The sequence below is a fragment of the Camellia sinensis genome, chromosome 6, assembly GCF_055761805.1.
Source record: "Camellia sinensis isolate YWXY chromosome 6, ASM5576180v1, whole genome shotgun sequence".
Taxonomy (NCBI): Eukaryota; Viridiplantae; Streptophyta; class Magnoliopsida; order Ericales; family Theaceae; genus Camellia; species Camellia sinensis.
This window is the reverse complement of record NC_138966.1, coordinates 35,447,849-35,461,017: the sequence shown is the minus strand read 5'-3', so window position 1 is coordinate 35,461,017 and position 13,169 is coordinate 35,447,849. Positions and strand designations below refer to the sequence as shown.

General features: G+C 40.2%; 1 long non-coding RNA gene across 1 annotated transcript; it reads left to right on the top strand.

Annotated features, from left to right (window-relative positions):
• Positions 1-10,207: 10,207 nt before the first annotated feature.
• On the top strand, positions 10,208-11,403 carry LOC145792264 (uncharacterized). Its single transcript, XR_014331651.1, has 3 exons — positions 10,208-10,584; positions 10,657-10,732; positions 11,037-11,403. It is a non-coding gene; the product is annotated as an uncharacterized LOC145792264 (long non-coding RNA).
• Positions 11,404-13,169: the final 1,766 nt, after the last annotated feature.

The window sequence follows — 13,169 nt, the reverse complement described above, 5'->3', positions numbered from 1 at the left end:
TGCAAAACTTAGTGATATCTTGAATTCCTGTTTCACACTCTGTGAAAAAATTCCTGAAGCTAAAGTTGTTGGTAAAATTTTGAGGTCATTACCCGAGAGGTTCCAATCAAAAGTGACAGCCATTGAGGAGGCTCAGAATGTTGATACCCTCAAGCTTAATCAGTTAGTTGGAAACTTGCAGACTTATGAAGCCCACCAGATTTCTAAGAAAAAATAAAAAGATAGTGTGGCTTTCACTAGTGCTCATGAGACTGCAAAAACTCCTGTGACTGAGTTTGACTTAGAGTCAGAGATGACGGCTATGTTTACTAAATAGTTCAAAAAAAATTTAAAGGAAAAGAAGCCTAATTTCAGAGACCCTATTTCAAAAGACAAAAGTAATGATAAACGTAAAACTTTCCACGAAAACTTGCTCAAAAAATTAAAAAGAAGATTGTAAAAGGGCAAGGGGTCAAGTGTTATGAATGTTAAGGGTTTCGCCATATTGCCCTTGAATGTCTGTCGAAAAAGAATCGGAAGAAAGTTTACACAGTGATTTGGGATGATGAAAGCGGGTCAGAGCAAGAACCCGAAGAAGCTGAATCTGATAAAGACGGGGATAGTGCTTTCATGGCATTTTGTTCCACTTTCACACAACCTCTTCCGAAGCCAGTGGAATTTTCTCGTGGACAGAATCTGCATCATGCTCCCACCTTTGATGGGAGTAATTACTTGTATTGGAAGATCAGAATGAGGGCGTTTCTGAAAGCTTTTGACCCAGAAGGCTGCAAGCCATTGAAGAAGATGTTGAAAGTGATGACAATTCGAGCAATCAGAGAGTCCTGGTTACTATCCGTGGAGCAATTTCTAATGAAGAGCAGTAACGGGTTGCTCACTGCATAAAGGCTAAAGATGCATGGGAAATTCTGAGCCAATTTCATGAAAGAGGAGATTCATCTTCACTGCCATCTATCACCTTTCCTACCTTAGTTGCTAGACTGGATGAGGTCAAGGAGAGTGAGGAACAAAAAGAAGATGATGAAACATCAGAAGACAATAATGAGATTAATGGTGATGAACTACAACAAGCTTACGAAAAGCTTTACGAGGAATCTCTGAATTTGTCCAAAATCAATGACAAACTCTCTCTCAAGCTCAAAGCATATGAAAACAAGAATGTCAAGCTAAAAGGAGAACTTGTAACAGCAAAGCAGAATGTCATCAAGATCTCTAGTGACAGGCAAGACCTATGTGGGAAACTCATATCTTGTGAAACTGAAAGGAATGAACTCCTGAAAGTGTATTCCACATATGAAAAAAAGCTTGAAAGTCTTGAGATATCACAAGCTACATTGGAAGAGATGGTTTGTCAGAAAGATGAAGAACTCCGAATTGCTAGAGCCACAATTGCTATGTGGAACAAAGGTTCCAATTCATTAGAAGACATCCTTGGGTCTCAACAAATGGGTTGTGACAAAAGTGGGCTAGGCTATGGTAATGCGACAGCTCACAAGGGACAAGCCTCTACATCACATGACCTGAAGACTCAAGCAAAGGGAAAGTTGAAGGTAGACCGGGATGATCCCTCTCTTCATCCACCTAAAGGGGGTAAATCAACAAAAGGGAGGTAAAACCAGTTTTTATTTGTCATCATTGTGGTAGCTATGGCCACATTCATCCTTATTGCTTTGAATTGTTTGGTAAGGTGTCTCAAAAGGGTAGAAAATTGAATACTTTTTGGGTTAAGAGACAACTTTACATGTCTAGGCAAAATACCAAGATTCATGAGGGTGTTCATAACGCCAAGACATTTACCAAGACTGCTAGACCTGATTTTGTTAAGACTAAAAAGATTTGGGTTAAAAAAGATAATTTGACTTGTCTAGTTGTTCACACTGCTCTAAAAGCACGTGACTCACACATGTGGTATCTTGATAGTGGGTGCTTTTGTCACATGTCAGGTGACAAATTCTACTTCACCTATCTTGAAAAATATGAAGGTGAAATTGTTACCTTTGGGGATGGTGGCACTTCTAGAGTCATTGGTAAGGGCTCTATATGTGTAGCTGGTCTTCCTAAGCTTGAAAATGCTTTACTTGTTGATGGTCTTAAAGCAAATCTTTTGAGCATTAGGCAAATGTGTGATTCCCATCATGAAGTATTGTTTTCAAAAAATAAATGTGAAATTTTGGATAAAAAGGGAAATACCGTCTTGCATGGGGTTCGCACATCTGATAACTGCTATGGGATTGTTACTACTAATGATCTCACTTGTCACTCAACCATCATAAGTAACATTGATTTGTGGCATCAAAGATTAGGTCACATGAATTTCAAAGATCTAACTAAGATAACCAACAAAGAGCTTGTGAGAGGAGTACCTAAATTGAGTAAGAATCTGAATCATGTGTGTGGATCATGTCAACTTGGGAAACAAACCCGTGCCCCTTATAAAAAGGTGAACAGCTTTACAATCAAACATCCTCTTGAATTGGTTCACATGGACTTAATGGGACCTACTTGCACTGAAAGCATCGGAGGTAAAAGATACATTTTTTTAACTGTTGATGATTTTACTCGATTTTCGTGGGCAAATTTTTTAAGGGAAAAATCTGATACGTTTGATGCTTTCCAGGCCTTAGTCCTTAAAATCCAAAATGAATAGAGTGTTTCCATTGGGCGTATCATAAGAATCCGAACTGATCATGGTCGTGAGTTTGAAAATAGTTTGTTTTCGGATTTTTGTGATATGCATGGAATTAAGCATGAATTTTCTGTACCTATTACTCCATGACAAAATGGAGTAGTTGAGAGGAATAATAGGGTTGTTCAAGAGATGGCTAGGGTCATGCTCCTTAGTAAGAAACTTCCTCCAAAGTTTTGGGCTGAAGCCCTAAATACTGCTGTTTATGTCATAAATCGCGTGTATTTAAGGCCTGGCACTTTACAAACTCCACATGAATTGTGGAAGGGATTGAAACCTAATGTAAAATACTTCAAAACTTTTGGGAGTAAGTATTACATTTTCAAAGATAGAGAGCCTTTGGAAAAATTTGACTCCCGAAGTGATGAAGATATTTTTCTAGGGTATTCAACCACTAGTAGGGCTTTTCGAGTCTATAACCTGCGAAATTCATCTTTAATGGAATCAATCAATGTGGTTATAGATAACACATGTCCCCCTACTCCAGCAGCAAATAAGGATGACAATGGTGAGTCTCCAATCCTGAATACTGAACCACAAAGTCAAAGAGAAGCTAAGGTCCAAGCACAAGAAGTTGAGACAACACCATCCTAACAAGTAAGTCAGAGTCCAAAGAGTGCACAAAGAGACATCACTCCTGATGCTTCTGTCACCACAAGTCTTGAGTTCAAACCATCAGCAAGGGTGAAACTGAATCATCCAGCTCAACAGGTGATTAGAAGTGTATCGGATCGAATGAAAACCTGAAGACAGATTCGGGATGAGGTATCACATGTGTTATGTTTCATTAATTGAACCTAAGAATTTTAAAGAGGCCTTGGTAGATGATAGTTGGGTCAATGCTATGCATGAAGAATTAGGTCAATTTGAACGTAACAATGTTTGGACTCTAGTTCCCAAATCTAGAGACATGAATGTGATAAGTACCAAGTGGATTTTTAAAAATAAATCTGATGCGAAAGGTACAGTGGTTAGGAATAAAGCCAGGTTGGTTGCTCACAAGTAGAGGGTGTTGACTATGATGAGACGTTTGCCCCAGTTGCACGTCTCAAATCTATTCGTATTTTACTTCATGTTGCATGTTTTCTTGGTTTCAAATTGTTTCAAATGGATGTGAAAAGTGCCTTTCTGAATGGGTACTTGAAAGAAGAGGCATATGTTGAGCAACCAAAAGGGTTTGAGGACCCTAAATGTCCAAATCACGTCTACAAGTTAGACAAGGCTTTGTATGGATTGAAACAAGCCCCTCGGGCTTGGTATGATAGACTTACTACATTTCTTCTTGATAATGACTTTCAAAGGGGTAGTGTGGGTAAGACTTTATTTGTGAAACATACTAAGTCTCATATTCTTGTTGCTCAAATTTATGTTGATGACATTGTGTTTGGATCCACTGCTGATCATCTTGTGAAATATTTTTCGGATTGCATGACACATGAGTTTGAGATGAGCATAATGGGAGAGTTGTCTTATTTTTTGGGTCTACAAATTAAACAGTCTCCTTTGGGTATGTTTGTTTCTTAGACTAAGTATGCCAAAAATCTTGTGTCAAAGTTTGGTCTTAAGCCTGCCAAACATGCACGCACTCCCATGAGCACCAGTCTTCACCTTTCCAAAGATTCCTCTAGTATTGATGTTGATTCTACCCTTTATAGGAGTATGATAGGGAGTCTTCTTTACCCAACTGCCAGTCATCTTGATATTGCTTTCACTGTAGGTGTTTGTGCCCGTTACCAAGCCAGTCCTAAAGAGTCTCATCTTCTTGCGGTCAAACGCATCATTAAATATGTTAATAGGACATTGGGGTATGGGGTCAAGTTTTCTACTGATACTACAGTCGAAATTACTGGTTTTTTTGATACCGACTAGACAGGGTGTGCTGATGATAAGAAGAGTACATTCGGGGGGTGTTTTTACCTTGGGAATAATTTGGTTGCCTGGCATAGTAAAAAGCAAAATGCGATCTCTCTTTCGACTGCTGAAGCTGAGTACATTATTGTAGGGAGTTGCTGTGCACAAATGCTGTGGATGAAGCAAATGCTTCATGATTATGGGACAGATCAGAACACTCTCACTGTTTTCTGTGATAATACAAGTGTCATAAACATTTCAAAAAACCGTGTCTAACACTCTCGCACCAAACACATTAACATTCGTCATCATTTTATTCAAAAATTAGTGGAAGAAGGCTTTGTTGTTCTTGAACATGTACCCACTGAGCATCAAAAGGCTGATATTTTTACAAAACCCCTTGATCTTCTTCGGTTTGAGTTCCTTAGAAAGACCTTGGGTGTCGTGCTCAGTCACTAAGGTGTTCCCTGTTACTTGAAGGGGAGTCAGTGATTGCTATTTGTGTGCTTGGATGTTATAATCTCATAGTCATTGATTCCTGTTATCTTTGCATCAAAAATTTTATATAAACACTGCTCATGTTGCTTACAAGATCTCATTCGTCATTGTTCATAGCTCACTCTGAATGTCCATGCTCATTTACTTCATGATCTCATTCTGTACACATGAGATAAACTGTTGCAAGGGTTTCGGCACAAGTGATCAAAGTTCTCTATGGGCTGCTAACAGTGTTTCTTGTACTTTTTCAAAGGAATTGACCTATACTACTATATCATGAGTGATATTGAGTCTCTTAACCATCTATCATCATTTATTCACTTCCATGGTTTCTCCCTCAGTTCATTGAAGTCCGGGCATTAGGAAAAGGCTACCTCAGAGGCACCAACCATGCCATCTTTTTTTATTTCATCCTTCTCTGGTTTGGTCTCCACATGCTTGGGCGTGCATGTCACCAGTGAGTGCCCACAAGAAAGAAAGTTGAAAAAAAAAAAAAAGAACTCATTGATTAAGGGAGAGCCTCCGCGTTTACTCCACAAATACCCCATAATTCCTAGTGGTTTGACTTTTCTCTATGATGTTCAGTTACTCTTGTCAGAGGTCCAGCCATTCGATCGCTACGAGGATTAACCCTAGCTTTGTGGCTCTCAAGGATTGCACACACATACATTCTATTTGTGAGCTCCCATGTGTGTTTTTGAGTTATACATTCTCATGTTGCTTATGATCATTGACTAAATTTTATCTGTCTTGTTCATGCTCTTATGGTTCATATTTTTTTTTAACTGTACAAGTTTACAGGATTCGTGATTGATGGATTAATATTATCTCAGTGTTACAGTCTTCCAATGATACTCCCCGCTGTTTACAAGACATTCTTCTCTGGTTGAAGTTGTGTTTGTTTTTGTTGCTTTTATTTAAAAAACAAAAAAAGGTTTTTATGTTTGGTGGTGTTTAGTCCCCGCTCGAGCGGCACAAATCATGCTCGAGCGTGGATTTCTATCTTGCAGCATTTTGTGCCATGTTTTACAGTTCTACGAGTAGGAATGGCAACGGGGCGGGGCGGGGCCGGGGATTGCACTCCCCGTCCCCGATCCCCGAAGCTACAAAACTCCCCGTCCTCGTCCCCGATCCCCGACGGGGAACCTATCACCCCCCCCACCCCCGCCCCCAACGGGGATCGGGTTTCCCCGACCCCGGAAAATCCCCGTAGCTCCCTCAACATCATTTTCATCAACATCATTTTCCTCAACAACATCATCAACGGAAACATCATCAACCACAAAAAAAAATAAAAAAAATAAAAATATGGAGACAAACATATTACAAACACAGTGACAAATACACATACATGTATATACATAAATGGTGGGATCTGATCTTCTCAGATCTGAGATGTGAGATGTAAAATCTGCGGTGGTGTGGTGGAGATGGGATCTACTCAGATCTGCCCAGATCTGTCGTGGTAGGAACCGAAGCCGGAGTACGAAGGTTTGGCAGTGGCGCGGAGGAGGAGGAGGAGGAGGCGGCGACGGAGGAGGATGTGCGCACTGCTGCGGAGGAGGAGATGACACCATCGCCACTGGGGAGAGGAGATCGCACCGTCGCCACGCCACTGCAAACTCGCCACTGGAAAGAAGAGAGTGAGAGAAGATAAGTGAGAATGTAATATGTAAGTGAGAGAGAGTGTTGACCCAAACATATATCATATATAATATATAATATTTAATATTTAAATAGAGTGCTCCTGTGTTGTTCAACCAAACCAAGCCGTAAACATATATATATATATAATATAAATCGGGGCTAACCGGGCAGGGTGCGGGGCCGGGGCCGGGGAAGAAATGTGTATCACCGTCCCCGGCCCGAATGTCACCGGGGATTGAATTTCGAATACCATCCCCGTCCCCACGGGGATATTTTTCGGGGAAAAACCATTCTTATCGGGGACGGGGGGTCGGGTCCCTATCGGGCCGGGTTCAAATTGCCATCCCTATCTACGAGGGATGCTTTGGCGCTCGAGTGTCCGTTTACTAGCTCGAGCGTATTCACGCATGCTTTGGCTCCCGCTCGAGCGTTCAACCTCACACTCGAGCGGACTGGTTTTGTTTAAAACTCCCTCCCTCGACTCTTCAGTTCATTTTTTCCCCAAATCTCTTTCTCTCTCCTAGGGCTCCTTGGCGTCTCTGTGCCTTGTCTTCCTTGCCCTCTTCATTGCTATTTTTCGTCTTCTCGCACACCCAAGGTATGTGCCCATCTTCTGTTTCCTCTCAGTTTTCTCTTTATTTTCATAGTTGCATTTGTTTTTTTTATCTCTTTCTTTACTCATGTTCGTCTAGGTAGTGTTATGAGTTGTGTGCTACTAGTCTTGTTTTATTGAGTCTTTGGCATTTTGAGATGGGTTAAGATTTTTTACCATTGCATGTTTCACTGATTTCCATGGAGTACATTTGTTCTTTTTGGGATATGGCTGCCTTGCTCACCATGATTCACCTCTGTTGCATTTAGTACTCTTGGGCTTACTATGCATTGATCATTTTGCTTAAATAACCTTTGTTTGCTTGACTCATGTTGCCGTACTTGACTGTGTTACTAATGTTTTGTTTCCTCTTTTGATTTAATTTTTGCCTTGGGATGAGGGTTGTGTGTTTTGTTTTTTGTCTTCTACTTGGTCTGGTCATGTCTACTTTCAAGAGAAAGAAGTCTACTGCTCCACGACCTGCATTTAACTCTGACCAGTTTCCCTCGGCAGAGAAAGCCAAGTTGTTTCGAGAGTCTTATCCATCCTGAACTGTTCATCTCGAATGTAATGTTCAACCCAATACCTTTGAGTCTATCCATGTCCGTCCTCTTTTTGCTCCCTTAGGTGGGGATTTGGTACTCTCTTTCTCAAGTCCCCAAAATCTTAGCTGGATTAGTGAATTCTACTGTAACATGGAAAGTTTTGATGATATTGGTCCGTCCTTCAAGACTTGGGTCAGGTCCAAGTCAATCACTGTCACCACTGATCTTATTCGAGAGTTGTTAGGAATTAGTAAAGTCTACCCTATCTTTTATCTTTTTCCTGTGCATCCCACTTGTGATTTCAATGAGGTTGCCACTGCCTTATGTGGTACCCCTCGTCCTTGGCCTCCGGCTCCTTAATCAAACAAAATGAGCTTCTACCCAAGTTTAGGTTGCTCAACCTCATTGTGTGTGCCAATGTTATCGTCACCACCCATAGTTCAGAAATCAACCAGGACCAAGGGTTTGTCCTCTAGTGTCTCGCTCAACATCACTCCATTGATCTTTCCACTTTGATCATCCAGAAAATGGTTGCTGCATATGAGTGTAATAACCTTGGTTTACCTTACGGGTGCTTCATCAACCGGCTTCTCGCCAAGTTTGAGGTCCTTTCATTTGATGAGGATGAGTTTGGTTCACTTACCTGACCTTTTACCAAAAAGACTGTCTCTCAAAGTCAGTCTCACATTCGGGGGGTTTCTACTGGGGCAGGTCAGTCTGGTGTAGGTACAGGTGATGTTTCTGCTATGGCAGAAGAGGCTGAGTACGATGCAGCTGTTGTCGGTGGTGCTATTGGTGAGGGGGAGCAGCTACCTCCAGTTCGTATTATTCATGGCCAGCTTCAGTCTTTTGAGCAGTCTGTTGCTTTGCGTTTTGATCGCCTTGAGGGGTGGATAGATATCTTTGAGGCAGGGCTCACGGATCTCGAGACCACTGCTGATGCTCAGTTCATTGCATTGGAGGCTTCTTCACAGCGCATTGAGGAGTCCGTGGCCCAGTCTTCTTCTCAGTTGGATCAGATCCTGTCTCTTCTTCTGATGCAGTCGCAGCCACCCGCTCCATGATCATTGCAGTTCCGACATGTTTTTGGCTATTATTTTTCTTGGTTTTTGCTCACTCTCGGCAAAAAAGGGGAGTAGTTTGGTTTGGTTTATCCTTGATACTTGGTTTATACTTGATATTGGGTGCACTTGGTCTGCTGGGTATAGTTACTTAATACTGGATACACTTGGTTTAATGGGTATAGTTTTTTTTTTTTTTTTTTTTTTTTCTACATGGTTATATACTTGCTTATATATTGTTACATTTGGATATGATACAGTTGGATAGATGGATATATTGTTTCTTTTTGATATACATATCTGTTGCTATTCATCTAGTTCTACAATTTTAGTTTGTGTTTGTGTGTTTATCTTTTCAAGGGGATTGCTCAAGTTGCTTAAGCCCTGCGTGGTTCATGTTTTTAGTGTTTATTTTGATTTTCTTGTTTTTGAGGAGGTTGTTTTGATTACCTGGTTTGTTTGTTTTTTTGGGTATTTGTTAGGAAAATTGTTTTAGAATAGTTTTGTCCGGGATTTGACAAAGGGGGAGATTGTTAAGACCCTCTTGTTGTCAAAAATCCATGAAAAAATTAAATGTGTAATCAAGTTGTAGATTTTCCAGTTTTTCAAGTTTTAGTCTTCCTGCTTGGGCAGGAAAAGTGACGCTCGAGCCGGGTTTTCACTCTCACAGCATCTGGTACGTCTGCAAAAATGCTGGGTGATGTGTTTGGACGCTCAAGCGTGGGATCTTCCGCTCGAGTGTGAACCCTGTATAGAACACGCAATATAGAGTCCCCGCTCGAGCGTCAATTCCCATGCACGAGCGGACCGCGCGATCTGTGTTTCTATATATTCGCGTATTGGTTCAATTTTAGGGTTACTTTTTCTAGATCTTGTTTAAGGGTCTTAGGGTTTTGTTTGAGGTTTTCTTCTGAAGTCTTTGGTGAGTTTTCCTTGGTATATTTGAGAGGGTTTGTAACCTATGATCTAAGATACATACATCAAGGAGTTTGTTTCTTCATAATTAAGAGTGTTCTTCCTCAGTGGAATCTGAAGATTCAAGCGTGGAGCATCAAAGGAGTTTGATACTGTGCGTGGTCGTTAATTCGACATTAGAGGTTGTGAATTCAATCTCATACTGATCAATTTCGAGACGAAGGTTGTGGTGAAAGAGTTACAGAAGGTTTGAAAACAAATTTGATGCGTTTGGTAATTTTTTGGTTATCTTTGTAATCTTTCTTTCTTCAGTAGTGGATTGATTAGTGGCGTTTCTCCCGTGGTTTTTTTTTTTTATCACAATTGGAGGTAGGGCTGTGCAGCGGATCCACCGACCCGCCACACCCGACCGACCCGACCCGACCACCAACGGACGGATGCGTGCCACGTGGCGGACGGATGCGGGCCTGGTTTATAACATTTTCCGAGTTCGGGTCGGGTAGCGGGTAACCCGCCATTTTAGCCGCCAGATCCGACCCGCCCGCCATTGACTCTTTTTTTTTTTTATTTATTTTCGGCTGATATTTGCTCATTTCCCCCCTTTTTCCTTTCTGATGCATCATCCTCTTGCCCTAATTTTCGAAGACAGCCATTCTCATTCTCTCTCTCTCTCTCTCTCTCTCTACCCTACCCATTGTCGGATGATCTACACAGCGTCGGCGATCATCTACACGGCTTTGGCGATCGATCTACACAGCGTTGACGATCGATCTACACTACTTACTGACTGAGGTATCTCTCCCTCTGCTTTCCTCTTCTTCTCTTCTTCTAATCTGAGTCTAATCTGTTTTTTTTTTGTTCCAGTTCTAAAATGAAATAGATGGTTAGATTGATCGATCTACAGTCTACTACACTCACTGACTGTAACTGAGCTACTGAGGTACCTCTCTCTCTCTCTCTCTCTCTCTCTCTCTCTCTCTCCTTCGTCTTCTTCTTCTTCTGAATCTTAGCTGGTTTTTTTTTTTTTTTGGTTCCAGTTCTAAACTTCTAATCTTTTAGAGTCTAATCTATTATTATTATTTTGTTTTGTTCCAGAGTTAAGGGTTTGGTTTATTGTTTTGTTATTATCAGATTATTTGTTATTATCAGATTGATTGAACAATCTCTTCTGAATCCCATTTTGGTTATTATCAGATTATTATCTAATCTATTATTATCTGTTTTGTTCCAAACTTGATACACAGTGTTAAGGGTTCTACGGGTTCTACAGAGAAAGGAATATAGGGAGAAAACCACAGAGAGGTGTGGAACAATCTCTTCTGAATCTCATTTTGGTTTATTATCTGTTTTGTTATTATCAGATTGATTGAACAATCTGTTCTAAACCAGATTGATTCCAGTTCTAAACCAGATTGATTGAACAATCTATTTTGTTATTATTATCAGCCTTTTATTTTATTCTTACTTCTATTATCTCTTAAAATACTAACATAAATGTAACAAATTTTATTATATAAATCAATAATTATCAAGTTGAGATATAATATGGATTTGACTTAGGACTGGTAAATAATTTCTTGATCTTGACAATATTAAAAGGGAGGAATAGGTTTAAAGTGAAGTTTTTATGTCAGAAAAATATCTCTAATACTTGATTGTTGTATCCGGACTTAGGTTCCGTGGAGTTGGTGGTTGTATATATCTTTTTGTCATCCTTTAATTCCATATACTTGAGTTTTAGGATGTATTGGGCATGTTTCGAATAGGTTGGTTGAGCTTAAGTCCCATTCCTAGTTGCCCAGATTTTTCGTGGTCCGCTCGAGCGGGTCCCTTTACACTCGAGTGGAGTTTACACACTCTCAGCATTTTGTGCCTCTGCAAAACTTCTGCAGGTGCGTTTTTCACGCTCGAGCGGATTTCCTTACGCTCGAGCGGGTCGCACTCGAGCGGGTATCTTGGCGCTCGAGCGGGTAGTTCATTGTCTGTAAAAGTACTGGAAGGGGGAAATCTACGCTCGAGCGGCTTTCCCTTTGCGCTCAAGCGGGTGTGTTTTGTAGTTGTGTCTTGGCGCTTAGGCGGGAATCTTTGCGCTCGAGCGGGTACAGTTTTTGTGTCTGACGCTCGAGCGTCCTATTCTCAACTCAAGTGGGTCATACGTATATCAGTAGACAGCAGCGGGATTACACTTCACTTTTTCATCTCTTTCTTTTTCAAAAACCCTAGATCTGAGCTCTCTCTCTCTCTAAACAACTTCTCTTTAGGGATTGATCTACTTCTAGTGAGTTTCTAGCCTAGGCTCTTTGTAAGAAAGATAGAGGGTGTTGAGGGCTTCCTTTTAATCTGAAAAATATTGGATTTGGAGCACTTTGGATTTTGGTCATCTCCTCCATTTGAGCTCTTCATCTCGAGGTAGGGATATCCTACTCCATCTTATGAGTTTTGTCTTTAATTTTGGTCATTTTGATTAGTTGGTGATGTTGGGAGATTTTGGGAAAAGTTAGGGTTTGGTTGTAATTTATAAAAGAGGGGTTTTGTGTTTTAAAGCTCCATGTATATTTAGAGCCTTGGAAATGTGGGCTTGAGAGTTAAATTGGTGGAATTTGGTCTTAGGATCATTATTTGAGAGTAAGGGAATAATGCCCTAAATGTGTTGTAATAAATTAATTGGTATAATTAATTTGTGAAAAGTGTGGAATTGAGTTGAAATCCATGAAATTGGGGAATTATGGGATTGAATGGTGTAGTTGGATTAATTAATCACTCACCCATTAAAATGTTGATATTGTATCGATTTAGTACATTTATTTTCTATTTAGAAATAACTGCTTTGGGCTATCGGTGGAGGATAGTCTTGATTGTTGTAGACACTGTATGTTGATTAGGGAAAACTGAAACTAATCACATTGAATATGTCATCGGATATGACGGTTGGAATAATACATCAAATTTATGTATTGATTAATTATGTATATGATATGTGTTTATATACATTGTATTGTGTTGGAGGAGATAGGGGATGTACTCCACGGTTTAGGGGAAGATAGGGGATAGACTCCTAAACCGGATATTGTTTGGGAGGAGATAGGGGATGGACTCCATCAATACAGCAAAAATGTGTATCTATTGAAGTATTGATACAGCAAATCTGTGTATCATGTATGAAGTACGGAAGTGTTTTATGTGAGATTGATACAACAATTTTGTGTATCTAATGTAAAGTATGAAGTTTTTAATTTGAGTTGTTATCTCAATTGAAATGGAAGTACCGTTCATATAAGATGTAATCTCATTTAAATTGTTTGGCCAGGTTCTGAGCCATTGTTATGAATTGGGAAATTGCATAAGAAATGGAAAGTGGAACGTAACATGGACATAAT